The following is a 20383-nucleotide window of genomic DNA, read 5'->3' on the forward strand; positions in this document are numbered from 1 at the left end:
TATGTCTTCTTTTGAGAAGTGTCTGTTCAGGTTCTTTGCCCATTTTGTAATTGGATTATTTGTTTTTATGCCATTGAGTAGTTTGAATTCCTTATATATTTTTGATACTAACCTTCATCACATATATAATTTGCAAATATTTTTTCCCACTCTGTGGGTTGTCTCATCACTTTATTAGTTGTTTTCTTGTGCAGAAGCTTTTTAGTTTGATGCAATCTTGTCTATTTTTGCTTTTGTTGCCTGAATATTTGGGGTCCTACCCAAAGAAATCCTTGCCCAGACCAATGTCATGGAGCATTTCCCTTATGTTTTTTTTAGTAGTCTTACAGTTTCAGATCTTACATTTTAAGTCTTTAATTCATTTTAAGTTGACTTCTATGCATGTGTAAGATAGGGATCTAATTTTATTTTTTTTGTATGTGGAAATCCAGTTTCCCCAGCACCATTTACTGAAGAGATGATCCTTTGCCCATTGTATTTTTTTTCATTCCCTTATCAGAAATTAGTTGACCGGCTGGGTGCAGTGGCTCACACCTGTAATCCTAGCACTTTGGGAAGCCGAAGCGAGCAGAGGTCAGGAGTTCAAGATTAGTCTGGCCAACATGGTAAAATCCTATCTCTACTAAAAATACAAAAATTATCCAGGCATGATGGCGGGCGCCTGTAATCCCAGCTACTCTGGAAGCTGAAGCATGAGAATCACTTGAACCCAGGTGGCAGAGGTTGTAGTGAGCTGAGATCATGCCACTACACTCCAGCCTGGGCAACAGGGCAAGACTCCGTCTTAAAAAAAAAAGAAAGAAAGAAAAAAGAAGTTAGTTGATTATCTGTGTTTGAATTTATTTTGGGACTCTGTATTTGATTCCACTGGTCTGTGTGTCTGTTTTTATGCCAGTACCATACTGTGTTGGTTACTATACCTTTGTAATATAAATTTAAATCAGGAAGTGTCATGTCTCCAACTTATTTTTTTTTTTTCAGAATTGCTTTGGCTATTTGGGTTTTTTTTTTTTTGTGGTTCTATGTGAATTTTAGGATTTTTTTTCTATTTCTGTGAAAAATGATACTGGAATTTTGGTAGACAGCAAAACATTTTTATCATATTGGCTGCGTTCTCTTACCTCAGTACAATAATTCAAAATTAATAAAAAAAAAAGGCAACAAAGGATTATATTTTAAGAGATTAAAAAAGCTTCTAAAAACTTAAGGATGAAAAAAATTATAATACTGATCATTGCTAATGGTAGCTGAGCTTTTGCCATGTGCCAGACGTTCTTCCATGTATTGTATGTTTAGCTCATTTAATCCTGATAGGACCCCAAGTAAGGACTATCCTTATTTCCACTTTACAGATAATGAAACTGAGGAACAACGTGATTCTGCCCAGAGGCAGAACACATCCTTTTTAACACAATCCCAAGATGCTGCTTCACTTAGAAAATAACACGTAACTGAGGCCGGGGGTGTGGCTCATGCCTGTAATCCCAGCACTTTCGGAGTCTGAGGCAGGTGGATCACAAGGTCAGGAGTTTGAGATCAGCCTGACCAACATGGTGAAACCCCGTCTCTACTAAAAATACAAAACTTAGCCGTGTGTGGTGGCACACCTGTAATCCCAGCTACTCAGGAGGCTGAGGCAGGAGAATTGCTTGATGAACCTAGGAGGCGGAGGTTGCAGTGAGCCGAGATTGTGCCACTGCACTCAGCCTGGGTGACAGAGCGTGACTCTGTCTCAAAAAAAAAAGAAAAAAAGAGAGAGAGAAAATAATATGTAACTGAATGATCATGAAAATTATAATGTGCAGAGCACATCAAAAGTGTAGTAAGTACATAGCCATAAAAAAGAACAAAACCACGTCCTTTGTAGCAACATGGATACAGCCGGAGGCCATAATCCTAAGCGAATTAACACAGGAACAGAAAACCAAATACCTCATGCTCTCATTTGTAAGTGGGAACTAAACTTTGAGCACATATGGACAGAAACGTGGGAACAACAGACACTGTGGACTACTAGAGCGGGAAGGGAAGTAGGGGATGTGGACTGAAAAACTCCTTATTGGATACTATGCCATTACCTGGGTGGTGACGGGATCCACACCCCAAACCTCAGCATCAGGCAATCTACCCACATAACAAACCTGCACATGTACCCCTTGTATCTAAAATAAAAGTTGAAATTTAAAAAAAGTGTAGTAAGTGGGAGATATATAATCTTAGAAAAAAAGAACGGACTGAAAAGTAATGACATAAACACTCAGCAGAGTAAACTCCAAAATAGTAGATACAAGGGATTAACAGAAAGCATAAATGGGTGAAACAAAAAACAAGAAATGATAGAGAAGATTGTAAAGCCTAAAGCTGATTGACTGCAAAAACAAATAAAATAGAATGACTTGCAAGCAAGATTGAGTAGGGAAAAATGAGATAAAGCACACACACAAATACACTAGGACTAAAATGAGTCATTGCCAAAGAGGGAATAGAGGTTTTGCAAACCCTATGAGAATGCTATTCACAACTTAATGAAAACATTTGAAAAAAAAAAAAAAAGATAAAATGGACATTTTCCTAAAATAAATGTAGCATATCAAAAGAGACTTGAAAAGGAACAGAAAACTTGCAAGCATCAATAATCATGCTTCCATGATTTTACCAACAGTTAAAAATCAAACCATCAAAAACCCAATCTTACAAAGAAATGTTACATGTACAACAAATAGTTTTCTGAATGATCTAATAACTTTTTAAGCTGAAAAAGAGGAATGTTTCCCAACTTATCTTATGAACACATATAATTTTGAACAGAACAATACAAAAATATAAGCCCATTTCATTTGTGGATATAGTTACAAAATCCTAAATAAATTTTGGCCAACATAGTTCTAGCAATATATAAATAAGAATATATCATGAACAATTTGGATTTATGTCAGAGTGCAAAGATAGTTTAAAATTAGAAAATTGTGTTTATCTTGTCATACCAACAAATTGAGAAAAAATGGGAGCATTATGGGAAATACAGAAAAAGCACTTGATAAAATTCAACATCACTTCATGACAACATTTTGTTTTTACCGAAACAGGAGTGGAAAAGGACTTTCTTAACCTATTTTTTATTTCCCAAAACAACAAAAACCTGAAACAAATGTGGCAAAATTTCAGATAAAGCTGAATAGTGGGCCCACAGGAGTTTGTAATATAATTCTCTGAACTTGTTTTTCTGTTGTTTGTTTTTGGATCATCTGGATGCTAAATGAAAAAATAATTGAAATAGTGGAGGAAGTGATAACGTAGAAAATTCATAAAATGAGACACCGATGAAAGAACAGAAAACAAATGATACTAAAAAATTATATAAAAGGGAATAAGATAACTGTTGTTCATACCACATTTTAGATGGTTAGACAATGAATATATGAAGGGTTCAAATAAATGGAAAATTGAAGAGATGAAAATTTACAAGAAATAGAGAAAGAGATAATGAGAATGAAAGGAGTCAATCTAAATGAAAGGTAGGATGGAACAAGAAGGCAATTTGAATCTAGTAGAGTAGACTTTTGGAAACAAGAGGTGTTAATTTAAAAAAGAAGAGGAGGAGAAGGAGAAAAGAGATAACCCTCTTCCCCGTTCTGAAAATATATTAAGCAAAACACTCCTTTTCAGGGTCAATACTTTCTTTCTCTCACCTGTAGTAGAGAACAAACTGCTACGCTCAAGTCATTTTTTTTGGGGGGGTGTTGAAATGACTGGTGTGTAATATTTTTAAAAGCCTTCATTTTTGGTCAGCGTAAGTTTCCTTCAGTTATTTTTCCATTTCTAGTTGAATTTCATTTTGAGGCTTACCATATCAAAGTGAGTATAAAGTTCTGCAATGTAATCACTGTGGATTTCATGTCATTTATGATGAAAATGGAAATGTGTAGTTTACTTAAGAAAATTTTCTTCTTCTGTAACATCTAACTCTTCATCCTCATCATCTTCTGCTGGCTGATCCTTTCTTAATTGGTAGCAGATACCTGTACTGTTCCAGATGCACACTTTGCTGACAGTGATGTCTGATGAGGTGACTTTGAATTTGCTCTTACCATATCTAAATGAGATGAATAATCTGGTGCATACAGAGACTTTCAGAAAACCTCTAAATCTAAATCTTCATCCTCATCAATCTTTTGTATATTCTGGTAGGCAGCTGTGTAGGCCTCTAAAGTTTTGCTGTGAAATAACATTTCAATTGTGAAAAATTTGGAAAATATAGTCTTTCTAGCCTTTATTTTCTGCCTTTCAAAGTTGTCAATAGTTTCCTCCACTTGTTCGGGTAGCATCCCTTTCAGCTCTTTGTAATTCTGTGTCTGCCTTTGGTCCAAAGGAAGAAGGACCAAGCAATTGGGACAGCCCCAAACTGCTGCTCCAGGGACTCCTCTCAGGAATGGAGGTGTTCTGGAACCTCAAACGCTCTCAAAGAGCCACTCCTCATGTGGTTTCTGGCTGAGCTGGGCAGTAACAACCTTAAAAAACATTCTTTGTTTTTTTTTTTTTTTTTTTTTTTTGAGACAGAGTCTCACACTGTTACCCAGGCTGGAGTGCAATGGCGTGATCTCGGCTCACTGCAACCTCCGTCGCTGGGTTCACACCATTCTCCTGCCTCAGCCTTCTGAGTAGCTGGGATTACAGGCGCTGCCACCACGCCTGGCTAATTTTTTTGTATTTTTAGTAGAGACGGGATTTCACTATGTTAGCCAGACTAGTCTGGAACTTCTGACCACGTGATTCGCCCACCTCAGCCTCCCAAAGTGCTTTGATTATAGGCATGAGCCACCATGCCTGGCCTAAAAAACTTTTTTTTAAGGTCAAAATTCAAAAGATACAATAACATGTCGTTCAGGTGGGTTTCGCTGACCTGTTCCTTCTACTTGAGTTAATTGCTTAGCTTCTCGATTCCTTGCTGTGAATGTTGCCTTGCGGTCATCCCGTTTCATTTTTACAGTGGCTCCATAAGCTTTCAAGGGTTAACCACTTTGGCTTCAAGTCTTTCAACCTCTGCTTGTCAATAATCCTGAAGTTTGGCAAACTCATCAGCAAAGTTCATCAGGCCCAGCTTTAGATGTGGGGTCTCTGTAGCGGCATACTAATTGATTTCATTCATCAGGAGGTCCGCTTCGTCTCGCGGCCTGGCCGTTTTCTGCACACAGGCAGCAAAGAATTGGCACAGTTCTCCAAAATGCTTCTCCACATTTGAGACAGCTGCTTGCAGTTGTTTGGTTTGAACATTCCGGTTTTCCAGTGTGCATCTCAACATCTTGCCTGGCGCACAACCAGGGACCCCGGGGGAGCCCAATGACGGGGGCTCTGAGGGGCCTGGGTGCGCGCTGGGGCGCAAGCCGCCCTCACGTCATGATTCTGTGCTTCTGTGATGATTGATGACCTCTTTGTGAAGTCAGAGAGCTGTCGGCCAGGCAACATCTCTAAGTGGGGATGCAGGCAGCCATCTGCTGGTTGTAATTTTGGGGCAAAAGAACAGATAGCTACACTGTGCCCAGAATATCACATGCATGGAAGGATGTTGGAAATTAATGTTGGTGAAAAGAAAGCATATGAAAATGTCTTTATAAATTATAACATGCTATATAAGTGGCATTACAATGATCAAAGGTAAAGCAACACGTATTATAAGGGTAAGACAAGATTTGATTACATAAGCACCTTAGCAGGCCTTAGGACATAAGAGACTTCATCCATTTCTTCCTACTTCTTGAGTGCCTGCAGGAGATGAATGAGACACGGTCTCCACCCCCACAGGGCTTGCAATCTTTTAGGGGCAACTGGGTACTTATGCATGACGCCAGGCAGACAGTGATGAGTGCCACGAGAACAATGGCTGCCTCCTGTAGGGACAGAAAACACTTTCTCTCTACTCTCTGAGATTTCATAATTGACTCCAGGACAGTAGGCAGATGAACAGGAGAAAAACGTGCACATTTATTACACGGATGGGAGCAGCACGAGAAAGAAAAGCGAGTACCCAAAACCCAGTGAAACTGACAAGCTTATCTACTTCTTCATAAAGAAGAGGGGATCGGCCATGTAGGCTGCTTAGGGGAAAGTAAGTGCTTTTTGGGGAAGATGAACAGGTGATAGCCTATGGTGATGTCTGTGAGCGGCCCAGACCCCCGTCTCTTCTCCTGTGATACAGTGAATCTTGTCTCTGGAGGAGGAACTGAGTTCCTTTTTAGAAGATCTATCTTGAGGAGATAAGGAAGGTTCAGGGACAGCCCCTCCCTGTGCTTCAGGGGAGAAAAAGGAGTGAGACAGGAGGGCAGGCAAAGGTCAGAGAGATCTTGTTGCTGAGGCCGTTGCTGAAGCCTTCGAGTCTCCTCCCGTTCAAAGTACTCTGCAGGCCAGCGCGCCGTATCTTTTTCTGAGCCCCAACAATGGTCAGCTGTGACATCCAGGAAGGCTCTGAAGAGGACGTAGGATTCACCTTGCTCTTGAAGGACAGGGAATACTTGAAAAGAAAAAGATAGACAAAGGACTCAGACAAAAGAAATAGTTCTTTTTCCTCTCACGTAACATTTGGATATTTTTGCCAGTCATCCATCCCTGCCTTGTGGGAACTGAACAGAGAGCGGGCCCATTCGGAAGAAGAGATGAAAGTCTGTTGTGGAGAGCCCCTTAGGGGTCCTTGAACAGGTAGGACCAGCCGGAGGATAACGGGGTGTGCAGGTGTCCATCTAAGCACCACAGCTTGGTTGGGAGCAATTTTGGAATTCCAAGCCTCAGATCCCCACAGCCCTTTCTTCTCATCCCGCCTCTGGCAATGCATAAACAGGAAACAATCTGGGGGTGGCACTGGCCCAGGCCCTCCCACCCACGGACAGGCAGGAGCTGGTGGGTCAGCCTGTACCTCCACATTGGTGCCCCTGCTCAGAGGAATTGATTCATTCGTGTGAAGCTATCTCCATAGCCCAAAGCAAGCTCATTTATTTATGAATAATTTGAAAAGGAAAGTACAAATCTTTTATGGGACTACTTCAGAATATTTCCTATTGTTACCCCCCAAAACTGGGGCTTATTTGTCTGGTGAGTAACAAACGACTCTGCAGGAGAACTCAGATTTTGATCAATAGGCATGGTGTTACTTGGCATAAGTAAGACGCACACAGGGAGTATTCTTCAAAGCGGTGTCTTCCCAAGGGAAAGTGACAGGAGGTTTTGTTGGAGTGATGGAGAAGGGATAGGCGCATCATGGCATGTGTGTGTGTGTGGGGGGGTACCAGTGGCCCAGACCCCCCCTCTACATGCCATGATGGGTCACAGTTTATGGCAATAAAGCCATAGCTCCTCTAGGGGAGGAGGGCTTTAGCATGGCGTGAAGAAACTTCACTGCGGTTCATCTATAAGTTGCTGGGGTCTGTCAGTTGCTGATTCCAACCAGCAAGGTGACTGCATTCCACACAGGCTGCAGGGCAAGAGGCTGTAAAACAGGCTGCTTGCTCAGGTTGATTATTCATTTCCTAAAATCCCTGGAAACCCTCTCTATCTGCTTACAAAAGTACAGTGAATCCTTCATTTACACGATCAGAGTTCATAGTATCTCCAATCTGCGTGCTTAGAATGGCCACTCTGAACAGTGATGTTGCTTATAAAGCCAAGGTACGGAGTTCTCCCAGTCTATGCTGCTTGGTCAATGATCGGCAGTAACTTCCCTGCCAGGTTGATAGAGAACTGCAGTGGGAAACTTGCCTTGAAGAACAGATTTCCCTAAGGGAATCAGTGCTAAAGAATTGATACATTGTGAACGTGTTCTTTAGCAAAGCTTGTGAAGTATTTCAGAGGCCAAGGCGTATCAGGGTGTCCATAGGTGTGAAACATGTTAAAGGCCTTGAGTGGCTGATGGTCTGGATCTTGTCAGCATCTCTCCTTACAAATGCAAACTCAGGCCCCACGCTACACCTCGATTTCCAGGTGACGCGTATGCACGCTAAAGTTGAAGAAGTCTAGGTTTAGATGCCTTTGAGAGGAAGTCGTAAGTCACCCTCCTCAAACCCCTAGGAATGTTTCCTAGGACAAAGAAAGTTGAACATTGCTATGTTTTTACTCTGATATTAATGTTGATATCAAACAGGTCAAATATTAATAATTTTCCTTTAATATACTTGTTTCTACTAGTTACACCATTTACTTATTATACCTAATGCAATGTAAACTCTATGTAAGTAGTTGTTACCCTGTATTATTTAGGAAATAAGGCCAAGAAAAAAGTCTGTACATTTTCAGTACAGATGCAACCATCTATTTTTTTTTCACATATTTTTGATCCCTGGTTGGTTGAATCCATGGATGCGGAACCCCCGGATACAGAGGTCCAACTGTATTGAAATTTAAATTAAGCTCTAGTTTGCAATATTCACACTATGACAGTGTAGTAAAAATCAACACAAAGCTGGGTGCAGTGACTCACACCTGTAATCCCAGTACTTTGAGAGACCGAGGCAGGAGGATCACTTGAGGCTGGGAGTTTGAGACCAGCCTAGGCAACATAGTGAGACCACACTTTCCCCCACAAAAAATCAACACAATACTTCTGATTGCATGATTGTTAAAAGTAAAGTAACACCTTGAAAAAGCCCCAGTTTGTTTTGTTTTTTTTTTATTATACTTTAAGTTCTAGGGTACATGTGCACAATGTGCAGGTTTGTTATATATGTATGCATGTGCCATGTTGGTGTGCTGCACCCATTAACTCATCATTTACATTAGGTATATCTCCTAATGCTATCCCTCCCCCCTGTCCCCTCCCCACAATAGGCCCCGGTGTGTGATGTTCCCCTTCCTGTGTCCAAGTGATCTCATTGTTCAATTCCCACCTATGAGGGAGAACATGCGGTGTTTGGTTTTCTGTTCTTGGGATAGTTTGCTGAGAATGATGGTTTCCAGCTGCATCCATGTCCCCACAAAGGACACAAATTCATCCTTTTTAATGGCTGCATAGTATTCCATGGTGTATATGTGCCACATTTTCTTATCCAGTCTGTCACTGATGGACATTTGGGTTGATTCCAAGTGTTTGCTATTGTGAATAGTGCCGCAGTAAACATACGTGTGCACGTGTCTTTATAGCAGCATGATTTATAATCCTTTGGGTATATACCCAGTAGTGGGATGGCTGGGTCAAATGGTATTTCTAGTTCGAGATCCTTGAGGAATCACCACACTGTCTTTCACAATGGTTGAACTAGTTTACAGTCCTACCAACAGTGTAAAAGTGCTCCTATTTCTCCACATCCTCTCCAACACCTGTTGTTTCCTGATTTTTTAATGATTGCCATTCTAACTGGTGTGAGATGGTATCTCATTGTGGTTTTGATTTGCATTTCTCTGATGGCGAGTGATGATGAGCATTTTTTCATGTGTCTGTTGGCTGTATGTATGTCTTCTTTTGAGAAGTGTCTGTTCATATCCTTTGCCCACTTTTTGTTGGGGTTATTTGCTTTTTACTTGTAAATTTGTTTGAGTTCTTTGTAGGTTCTGGATATTAGCCCTTTGTCAGATGAGTAGATTGCAAAAATTTTCTCCCATTCTGTAGGTTGCCTGTTCACTCTGATGGTAGTTTCTTTTTCTGGGCAGAAGCTCTTTAGTTTAATTAGATCCCATTTGTCAATTTTGGTTTGTGTTGCCCTTGCTTTTGGTGTTTTAGACATGAAGTCCTTGCCCATGCCTATGTCTTGAATGGTATTCTTCTCGGTTTTCTTCTAGGGTTTTTATGGTTTTAGGTCTAACATTTAAGTGTCTAATCCATCTTGAATTAATTTTCGTATAAGGAGTAAGGAAAGGATCCAGTTTCAGCTTTCTACTTATGGCTAGCCAATTTTCCCAGCACCGTTTATTAAATAGGGAATCCTTTCCCCATTTCTTGTTTTTGTCAGGTTTGTCAAAGATCAGATGGCTGTAGATGTGTGGTATTATTTCTGAGGACTCTGTTCTGTTCCATTGATCTGTATCTCTGTTTTGGTACCAGTACCATGCTGTTTTGGTTACTATAGCCTTGTAGCATAGTTTGAAGTCAGGTAGCGTGATGCCTCCAACTTTGTTCTTTTGGCTTAGGATTGTCTTGGCAATGCAGGGTCTTTTTTGGTTCCATATGAACTTTAAAGCAGTTTTTTCCAATTCTGTGAAGAAAGTCATTGGTAGCTAAATGGGGATGGCATTGAATCTATAAATTACCTTGGGCAGTATGGCCATTTTCACGATATTGATTCTTCCTATCCATGAGCATGGAATGTTCTTTCATTTGTTTGTGTCCTTTTTTATTTCACTGAGCAGTGGTTTGTAGTTCTCCTTGAAGAGGTCCTTTACATCCCTTGTAAGTTGGATTCCTAGGTATTTATTCTCTTTGAAGCTATTGTGAATGGGAGTTCATTCATGATTTGGCTCTCTGTCTGTTACTGGTGTATAAGAATGCTTGTGATTTTTGCACATTGATTTTGTATCCTGAGACTTTGCTGAAGTTGCTTATCAGCTTAAGTAGATTTTGGGCTGAGATGATGGGGTTTTCTAAATATACAATCATGTCATCTGCAAACAGGGACAATTTGACTTCTTCTTTTCCTAACTGAATACCCTTGTTTTCTTTCTCTTGCCTGATTGCCCTAGCCAGAACTTCCAACACTATGTTGAATAGGAGTGGTGAGAGAGGGCATCCCTGTCTTGTGTCAGTTTTCAAAGGGAAGGCTTCCAGTTTTTGCCCATTCAGTATGATGTTGGCTGTGGGTTTGTCATAAATAGCTCTTATTATTTTGAGATACGATCCATCAATACCAAATTTATTGAGAGTTTTTAGCATGAAGCGCTGTTGAATTTTGTCAAAGGCCTTTTCTGCATCTATTGAGATAATCATGTGGTTTTTGTCTTTAGTTCTGTTTATATGCTGGATTATGTTTATTGATTTGTGTATATTGAACCAGCCTTGCATCCCAGGGATGAAGCCCACTTGATCATGGTGGATAAGCTTTTTGATGTGCTGCTGGATTTGGTTTGCCAGTATTTTATTGAGGATTTTTTTCATTGATGTTCATCAGCGATATTGGTCTAAAATTCTCTTTTTTTGTTGTGTCTCTGCCAGGTTTTGGTATCAGGATGATGTTGGCTTCATAAAATGAGTTAGGGAGGATTCCCTCTTTTTCTATTGATTGGAATACTTTCAGAAGGAATGGTACCAGCTCCTCCTTGTACCTCTGGTAGAATTCGGCTGTGAATCCGTCTGGTCCTGGACTTTTTTTGATTGGTAGGCTATTAATTATTGCCTCAATTTCAGAGCCTGCTATTGGTCTATTCAGGGATTCAACTTCTTCCTGGTTTAGTCTTGGGAGAGTGTAAGTGTCCAGGAAATTATCTATTTCTTCTAGGTTTTCTAGTTTATTTGCATAGAGGTGTTTACAGTATTCTCTGATGGTAGTTTGTATTTCTGTGGGGTCGATGGTGATATCCCCTTTATCATTTTTTATTGCATCTATTTGATTCTTCTCTCTTTTCTTCTTTATTAGTCTTGCTAGTGGTCTATCAATTTTGTTGATCTTTTCAAAAAACCAGCTCCTGGATTCATTGATTTCTTGGAGGGTTTTTTGTGTCTCTATCTCCTTCAGTTCTGCTCTGATCTTAGTTATTTCTTGCCTTCTGCTACTTTTTGAATGTGTTTGCTCTTGCTTCTCTAGCTCTTTTAATTGTGATGTTAGGGTGTCAATTTTAGATCTTTCCTGCTTTCTCTTGTGGGCATTTAGTGCTATAAATTTCCCTCTACACACTGCTTTAAATGTGTCCCAGAGATTCTGGTATGTTGTATCTTTGTTCTCATTAGTTTCAAAGAACATCTTTATTTCTGCCTTCATTTCGTTATGTACCCAGTAGTCATTCAGGAGAAGGTTGTTCAGTTTCCATGTAGTTGAGTGGTTTTGATTGAGTTTCTTAGTCCTGAGTTCTAGTTTGATTGCACTGTGGTCTGAGAGACAATTTGTTATAATTTCTCTTCTTTTACATTTGCTGAGGAGTGCTTTACTTCTAACTATGTGGTCAATTTTGGAATAAGTGCAATGTGGTGCTGAGAAGAATGTACACTCTGTTGATTTGGGGTGGAGAGTTCTGTAGATGTCTATTAGGTCTGCTTGGTGCAGAGTTGAGTTCAATTCCTGGATATCCTTGTTGACTTTCTGTCTTGTTGGTCTGTCTAATGTCGACAGTGGGATGTTAAAGTCTCCCATTATTATTGTATGGGAGTCTAAGTCTCTTTGTAAGTCTCTAAGGACTTGCTTTATGAATCTGGGCGCTCCTGTATTGGGTGCATATATATTTAGGATAGTTAGCTCTTCCTGATGAATTGATCTCTTTACCCTTATGTAATGGCCTTCTTTGTCTCTTTTGATCTTTGATGGTTTAAAGTCTGTTTTATCTAAGAGACTAGGATTGCAACCCCTGCTTTTTTTTGTTTTCCATTTGCTTGGTAGATCTTCCTCCATTCCTTTATTTTGACCCTATGTGTGTTTCTGCATGTGAGATGGGTCTCCTGAATACAGCAAACTGATGGGTCTTGACTCTTTATCCAATTTCCCAGTCTGTGTCTTTTAATTGGACAATTTAGTCCATTTACATTTAAGGTTAATATTGTTATGTGTGAACTTGATCCTGTCATTATGATATTAGCTGGTTATTTTGCTTGTTAGTTGATGTAGTTTCTTCTTATCATTGATAGACTTTACATTTTGGCATGTTTTTGCAATGGCTGGTACCGGTTGTTCCTTTCCATGTTTAGTGCTTCCTTCAGGATCTCTTGTAGAGCAGGCCTGGGGATGACAAAATCTCTAAGCATTTGCTTGTCTGTAAAGGATTTTATTTTTCCTTCACTTATGAAACTTAGTTTGGCTGGATATGAAATTCTGGGTTGAAATTTCTTTTCTTTAAGAATGTTGAATATTGGTCCCCACTCTCTTCTGGCTTGTAGAGTTTTTGCCGAGAGATCTGCTGTTAGTCTGATGGGCTTCTCTTTGTGAATAACCCAACCTTTCTCTCTGGCTGTCCTTAACATTTTTTCCTTCATTTCATCTTTGGTGAATCTGACTATTATGTGTCTTGAAGTTGCTCTTCTTGAGGAGTATCTTTGTGGCATTCTCTGTATTTCCTGAATTTGAATGTTGGCCTGCCTTACTAGGTTGGGGAAGTTCTCCTGGATGATATCCTGCAGAGTGTTTTCCAACTTGGTTCCATTTTCCCCATCACTTTCAGGCACACCAATCAGACGTAGATTTGGTCTTTTCACATAATCCCATATTTCTTGGAGGCTTTGTTCATTTCTTTTTACTCTTCTTTCTCTACATTTCTCTTCTCACTTCATTTCATTCATTTGATCTTCAATCACTGATAATCTTTCTTCCAGTTGATTGAGTCAGTTACTGAAGCTTGTGCATTTGACATGTAGTTCTCATGTCTTGGTTTTCATCTCTATCAGTTCTTTTAAGGTCTTCTGTGCATTGATTATTCTAGTTATCCACTCATCCATTCTTTTTTCAAGGTTTTTGTTTCTTTGCACTGGTTACGTAGTTCCTCCCTTAGCTCTGAGAAGTTTGATCGACTGAAGCCTTCTCTCAACTCGTCAAAGTCATTCTCCATCCAGCTTTGTTCCATTGCTGGTGATGAGCTGCGTTCCTTTGGAGGGGGAGATGTGCTCTGATTTTTTTAATTTTCAGCTTTTCTGCACTGTTTTTTCCCCATCTTTGTGGTTTTATCTGCCTTTGGTCTTTGATGATGGTGATGTACTGATGGGGTTTTGGTGTGGGTGTCCTTTCTGTTTGTTAGTTTTCCTTCCAACAGTCAGGACCCTCAGCTGCAGGTCTGTTGGAGTTTGCTTGAGGTCCACTCCAGACCCTGTTTGCCTGGGTATCAGCAGTGGGGGCTGTAGAAGTTAGAATATTGCTGAACAGTGAGTGTTGCTGTCTGATTCTTGCTCTGGAAGCTTTGTCTCAGGGTGTACCCAGCTGTGTGAGGTGTGATGTGTCGGTCTGCACCTACTGGGAAATGTCTCCCAGTTAGGCTACTCAGGGGTCAGGGACCCACTTGAGCAGGCAGTCTGTGCATTCTCAGATCTCAACCTCCTTGCTGGGAGAACCACTGCTCTCTTCAAAGCTGTCAGACAGGGACTTTTACATCTGCTGAGGTTTCTGCTGCTTTTTGTTTAGCTATGCCCTGTCCCCAGAGGTGGAGTCTACAGAGGCAGGCAGGCCTCCTTGAGCTGCGGTGGGCTCCACCCAATTCGAGCTTCCTGGCAGCTTTGTTTATCTACTTAAGCCTCAGCAATGGTGGGTGTCCCTCCCCCAGCCTTGCTGCCGCCTTGCAGTTAGATCTCCAACTGCTGTGTTAGCAATGAGGGAGGCTCCGTGGGCATGGTTCCCTCCCGGCCAGGTGTGGGATATAATCTCCTGGTGTGCCATTTGCTAAGACCCTTGGTAAAGTGCAGTATTAGGGTGGGAGTTACCCGATTTTCCAGGTGTTATGTATCTCAATTTCCTTTGGCTAGGAAAAGGAATTCCCTTCCCCCTTGTGATTCCCAGGTGAGGCAATGCCTCTCCCTGCTTCGGCTCTCGCTGGTCGAGCTGCACAGCCCCAGCTTGTTATATCTTATTTGCCTCACACAAAGTCTATTCATTAAATGGCTGAGTGGGAGTAAATATCATTCCTAATTTTAAGATCCAATGACAGGTAATTAATGAACTATACTATACATAATTTTCGTATTTATAGACATCTGTCACTTTACATTTTGTTAGTCTTACCATATGTGCTGCTTTGTTTTAATTCCAGTACTTAAGTTTATGAACACATACTGTGAAAGTGTAGCTATAACATCATCAAATTGGTTATCAGAGTCTTTCTTGCTGATCAGCTTTCTATTTTTAAACGGTAATTGTTACAAAGATTAAACTTATCCTAGAATCTTGTTCCTCTTTTTAAAAAAAATTTGCTGTCCACTTTTTTAAGTTTCTTCTATCTGGTCTTGTTCTATCACCCAGGCTGGAGTGCAATGGCGTGATCTTGGCTCACTGCAACCTCTGCCTTCCAGGTTCAAGCAATTCTCCTGCCTCAGCCTCCCGAGTAGCTGGGGTTACAGGCATGCACTACCACACCCAGCTAATTTTGTATTTTTTAGTAGAGACGGGGTTTCTCCACGTTGGGCAGGCTGGTCTCAAACTCCCTGCCTGAGGTGATCTGCCCTTCCCAGCCTCCCAAAGTGCTGGTATTAAAGGCATGAGCCACCGTACCCAGTCCTTAAGTTTCTTAAATTCAGTCTAAAAATATACCCCTCACCACTGTATATATGGCTGTACTTACATAATATTTATACTTGGTATCATCATTTAACATGTGAAATGTATTAATAATTTCTAGAACTTCTGCCTGATGAGGAAGACTTTTTCGATTCCTAATCATCATTAATTTTGTTTCACTGCTCTGAGACACACTCCACAGGTTGAGAAATGCCCTTCTAGCTTCTGTCTTGCATCGCTAGGTGCAGCATCCAAATTGATTATTGTGTATTTGGTCTGGGTAGAGTTGTTTTTCTCATTTTGAGCTTGTCTTCAATATCACCATAGATTGGGTTTAATCCTCTAAATCCATATTGGAGTTGAATCAGCCCCGAAGGCAGTGACAGTACTAGGTACATTTTTTTTGTTTAAGTTTTAGCAACAAAGACAACAATCCCCAAACTATTCTTGAAAAGTCTATTTTTTGATATAAATTAGGGAAAGGAGATTCAATCAATAGAGAGACTGAATATACAAAATGAGCCATGGCCAGACCACATATAAAATGCCTCTGTAACAACTGGCCCTAAATGGCCAAGATTTGATTAATAACTGACAGCTTCCCTAATTTTTGTCCCTGCTTCCAATGCCAAGTATGCCCCACTAACCAATCACATGGGATGCTTGCCTCTAGCCAGCCTGCCTGCAGCTTCCCCAGGCCATGGTCTCCATCAGGGCACACCTGAAGCCTTCTCTTTTTTTCTGCTCTGAAGCTTTCCGACCCCTCTGCCTTCCGTTGAGTCTCTGCAACAACGCAAGTAATAGTGGGTGATTCCCTTGTTGTAGCAAGCTCTGAATGAACAGCTTTTCATAGTTCTCATTTGATTGTTCTTCTTTTAATTTCTACACAATCAATGCATTAAGTGTATATTGAATGTCCTCTATAAATGTGCATTCTGGTGAAGAAGGCCTAAGACTGGGACTCAACAGAGCAGACCATCTAGCTTCCCAGCTGAAGGAAACAATAACTGAACAGTTTTTCAGGGAATCGTATAAAATAATTAGGCGATTATCATAAACTGTGACTGATTTTTGCTGCACCATGAACTTCTTTAGGGTGGACATGATGACAAAACGCTCACACTGACTTAAACAGAAGTGGGAAGCTACGGTTTCACACAAGTAAGATGTGCAGTTGAGCACGGCCTGACTGGGAGGAGGAATTGTGTCAGCAGGACTCTCCTCTCCACAGCGCTTCCACTAGCTTGGTTCCCCTGCCAGGTGCTTATGGCAGCATCTCCTGACTTCAACTCCCAGAATCTCTGGGATTCCCCATCCTGCTTTCAAGATGCTGCAGAGGAAGCCCACTGTGAGCTTCATGTCTTTGGAGCAGCAAATTCAATCAAGAGTGTAGGACCTTCTTTCCCAGAGCCTCAGCTAAGTCTTCATGTCCTGTTGGCTTCACTTGGGTTAAATTCCAATCCCTAACACAGTCACGTGGCAAGGGAGATGGGAAACGGTCATTGGCTTGAGCAAATGTGAACTGTCTTGTCCCATGAAAGAAGGCACTAGTCATATCTCTTTATGCTCCAGAATTTAGCCCAGTGCTCTCAATAAATGACTCTTTTTTGCGATATGAAAGAAAACCAAGAAGGGCTGACTTGGTGGGAAGATGAACTCAGAGCTTTGGTAGGGAAGGAGTGAGACCCCAAGGCTTAGGTTAGGGATAATAGGTAGATGCAATTGAGAACCCTCTCTCTAATATTCTCTGGAATGCTTGGACTTCAGAAGTGGCCCACGTGGCCTAATTGGAAGACAGTGGGCCTTTCTTACTTGAAGACCAGATAGTGAGACAGTGCCTTATAAGACAATGTCTGTCCTCCTCAGGATCTGCCTCTACCTCCACTCCCAGCCACAAGATTCATAATTAAGGTCAGATGTCAGCACAACCTAACGGGGAAAGCAGAGCCTGCTAAGGGAGAAGAGGGATTCTACGCCCGAGCAGCTCAGAACCTGACTGGTGTGTACTGGCAAGAACTGGTGAGTATGTCTGGGAGTGAATCTCCATGGTGCTGGACCAGAGGGTTGGAATCCAGAACGGGGTAAGCGAGAGTTTCTCCATAAGGGGGCACTCCCCTATCCCTCAGAATTAGCTGTCTGGCAAGGGTCCCAGGATGTGGGTCTCATACACTGCTTGGATAAGTCTTGGAAACTTGGATAAAGTGTCGGCCTACATAAAATGAAGCAAAGATGGCAGAACTGCCAAGGCTGACTGTGGAAAAAAGAAACAAGAGACTTGGAGAAGTGGACATGCTAGAATAGGTCTCCCACGGGAGGTCAGTTGACCATGCTCCTGGGGAGAACACTGCGTGTATGCAGGTGATAAGGAATGCACTGGTGAGTTTGGAGTCCTAATTAGGGAAAAGGAGTCAGGATGGCAGGACCAGGGGAAAGCAAAAAAATGGATAAGTTGTAAGTCTGCCTTTCTTTATGGTCCAGGACACAGAGCCATCCTGTGCAAATAACTCACCATCTTCCTGCACCCAGCTATCACCAGACTGTCGGCTGATAGAAAAATGCAAGTTAGCTCACTGCGACTTATCAGTACCGCGGAAAGCCCTCTTCAGCACACAGCACAAGCACCATCCTATAAAATCCCCAGCAAGCTTTTGTCTCCTTGCAGTCAGCTCCTCTCTTGCTGACTTGCCCGTTGCTTTCCTGAAACATATTTTCCTGCTTTTCTAATAAATTTGCCTTTCTTTACCTATAACTATCTTGATAAATTCTTTTTACCATCTGCACCACTAGCCCCAGATAGTTGCTACCGGTGACAGTGAGGACACCAGCACATTGAGAAACTCAGTGGCAACTGTCTTCTGTAGGTTGGGGCCGACAAGAGATGACAGTACAGAACTGGTCACACAGTAGCAGAGCCCAGCAGCACTTAATTGTCAGAAGCTAGATGTTATAATAAGGACAGTAAATTTGGAAGGACAGTCAGGGGAGATCTAGGGAGGTGTTTCTAGAAACATGGTGATTCTAGGGGAAAGATAAATGGGCAGGCAACAGGGCATTGTTTACTGGGTACCCTAAAAATCTTAGTGCAGTTTTAAGCTCTAAACAGAGATCAAGAATGATCCGTTTAAAACAACTAAAAGTATAATTGGATTGTTTGTAACACAAAGGATAAATGCATTAAGGAATGGAGACCCAATTTTATGTGATGTGATTAGTACTCACTGCATGCCTGTATCAAAACATTTCATGTACCCCGTAAATACATACACCTACTGTGTACCCACAAAAATTAAAACAAAAAAGAAAAAAGAAAAAAGAATGGATGATAAGGAGGCTAAAGTCAGCCATTCCTAGTGGGAAGTTATACCTTCTTGCCCAATTACAAGACCTAAGCTAGTTCTCAGACCCAGAACTCATTGAGTAAAGAAAAGGTCCAGTACATGCAGGGAAGGACCCGTACATGCAGGATATACAGCACAGCCTTTGCAGTGTGGATTCCCCAGCGCTCCCAAAAGAAACTGCAGCCACCTATGTAGGTGCCATACCTTGCAAACAAGGGAACACCCAGATCTTATATCCAAGGCTCTTGAATAGAGCAATATCCAAGAAATCAAATGTCACCGTGGCCTCCCTGTTAGAGTAGAGAAATGTAGGTATGAGAAAATAAATAAGGTAGTAGGCTCGGCATGGCCATGGGCAGCAGCGGTGGTGGTGGTAGAGGTGGAGATGGAGTCCTGGACAGGAGGACTGGGTGTTGTTCTTGTGCAGTCAGGTCAGAGTGATGATTGTGACGTTTGGAATGACACAGCATTGATAGAAGCTTATGACAAAGCCATGCTTCTTTTAAGCCACTGTTCTCAAGAATGATGACATTTGTGAAACTTCAGATAACCAAAAGGCACACCTAAAAGAAAACCCAAGAAGGGTAAGAGCCAAAAATAGAATACGCAACTCCTGTGTGAATATGCAAACAGGAAAGCTGGTGGCGCATGTTCTGCATTAGGTCAGAAGACAACTGTCTTCACCCAGCTACATCATTGCTTCAGTTGATTGTATTTTATTTTTATCATTATTATTTTGAGAGAGCATCTTGCTCTGTCACCCAGGCTGGAGTGCAGTGGCACGATCACAGCTCACTGCAGCCTCCAACTCTCAGGTCCAACCGATCCTCCTGCCTCAGCCTCCTGAGTAGCTGGGACTTAATTTTTACTTTTCATAGAGACAGGTTCTCACTACATTGCCCAGGCTGGTCTTGAACTCCTGGGCTCAAGCGATTCTCCCGCCTCAGCCTCCCAAAGTGCTGGGATTACGGGCATAAGACACCACAGCCTGAGCCACTTTGGTTGATTTTAAGGGAAAAACCCATGTTGCAGTGTACACTGGATATGGAAATGGAGAGGAGGAAAATCTGCCTGATCTACTACTTTCCCCAACCTCTGAAGTAGCTAGTAATATAGAATAGAACACTCAGGAGAATGAAAGTCAAGTTCCAATGGATGAAAATGAGAACTCCAAGTCTCCTGGAAATAAACCAAATAACATCAAATCAAAAGCTACTCCATGGAACTCCTTTTTCCTTCTACCACCCCCATGCCAGGGTCAGGACTGATACCAGGAAAGCCAGGTCTAAAATTCAATGTTCCTCCACCAGCACCCCATTTCCTGTCATGCTGGCTGCCTTCATTTCCCTCTGGACCATCAATAATTCCTCCACTTCCACCTGTCATATGTCCAGAGTCTCTTAATGATGCTTTGCTTTGGGAAGTGTGATCATCTCTCAGTACCTAATTGGCTATCATACTAGCTGTTATATGGTGTGATGGTTAATATTAGGTGTCAATTTGATTGGATGGAAGGATGCCTTGATAGCTGGTAAAGTATTGTTTCTGGGTGTGTCTACGATGGTGTTGCTAGAGGAGACTGACATTTGAGTGGGTGGGCTGGGAGAGGAAGACCCACCCTCAGTGTGGGTGGGTGCCATCCTATCGGTTGCCAGTGATGCAGGCAGAAGTGGGTGGGATAGCCTTGCCTGCTGAGTCCTCTGGCTGCCTTCCTTCTCCTGTGCTGGATGCTTCCTC

At 41.6% G+C, this 20383-nt stretch overlaps 2 pseudogenes; one reads left to right on the forward strand and one right to left on the reverse strand.

The window, feature by feature from the left end:
• Window positions 1–3927: 3927 nt before the first annotated feature.
• Window positions 3928–5380, reverse strand: LOC104656693 (annotated as a pseudogene).
• Window positions 5381–19031: 13651 nt separating this feature from the next.
• Window positions 19032–20125, forward strand: LOC104656694 (annotated as a pseudogene).
• The last annotated feature ends 258 nt before the right edge of the window (window positions 20126–20383 follow it).

This window comes from Rhinopithecus roxellana, chromosome 2 (assembly GCF_007565055.1).
Source record: "Rhinopithecus roxellana isolate Shanxi Qingling chromosome 2, ASM756505v1, whole genome shotgun sequence".
In the NCBI taxonomy this organism is placed as follows: domain Eukaryota; kingdom Metazoa; phylum Chordata; class Mammalia; order Primates; family Cercopithecidae; genus Rhinopithecus; species Rhinopithecus roxellana.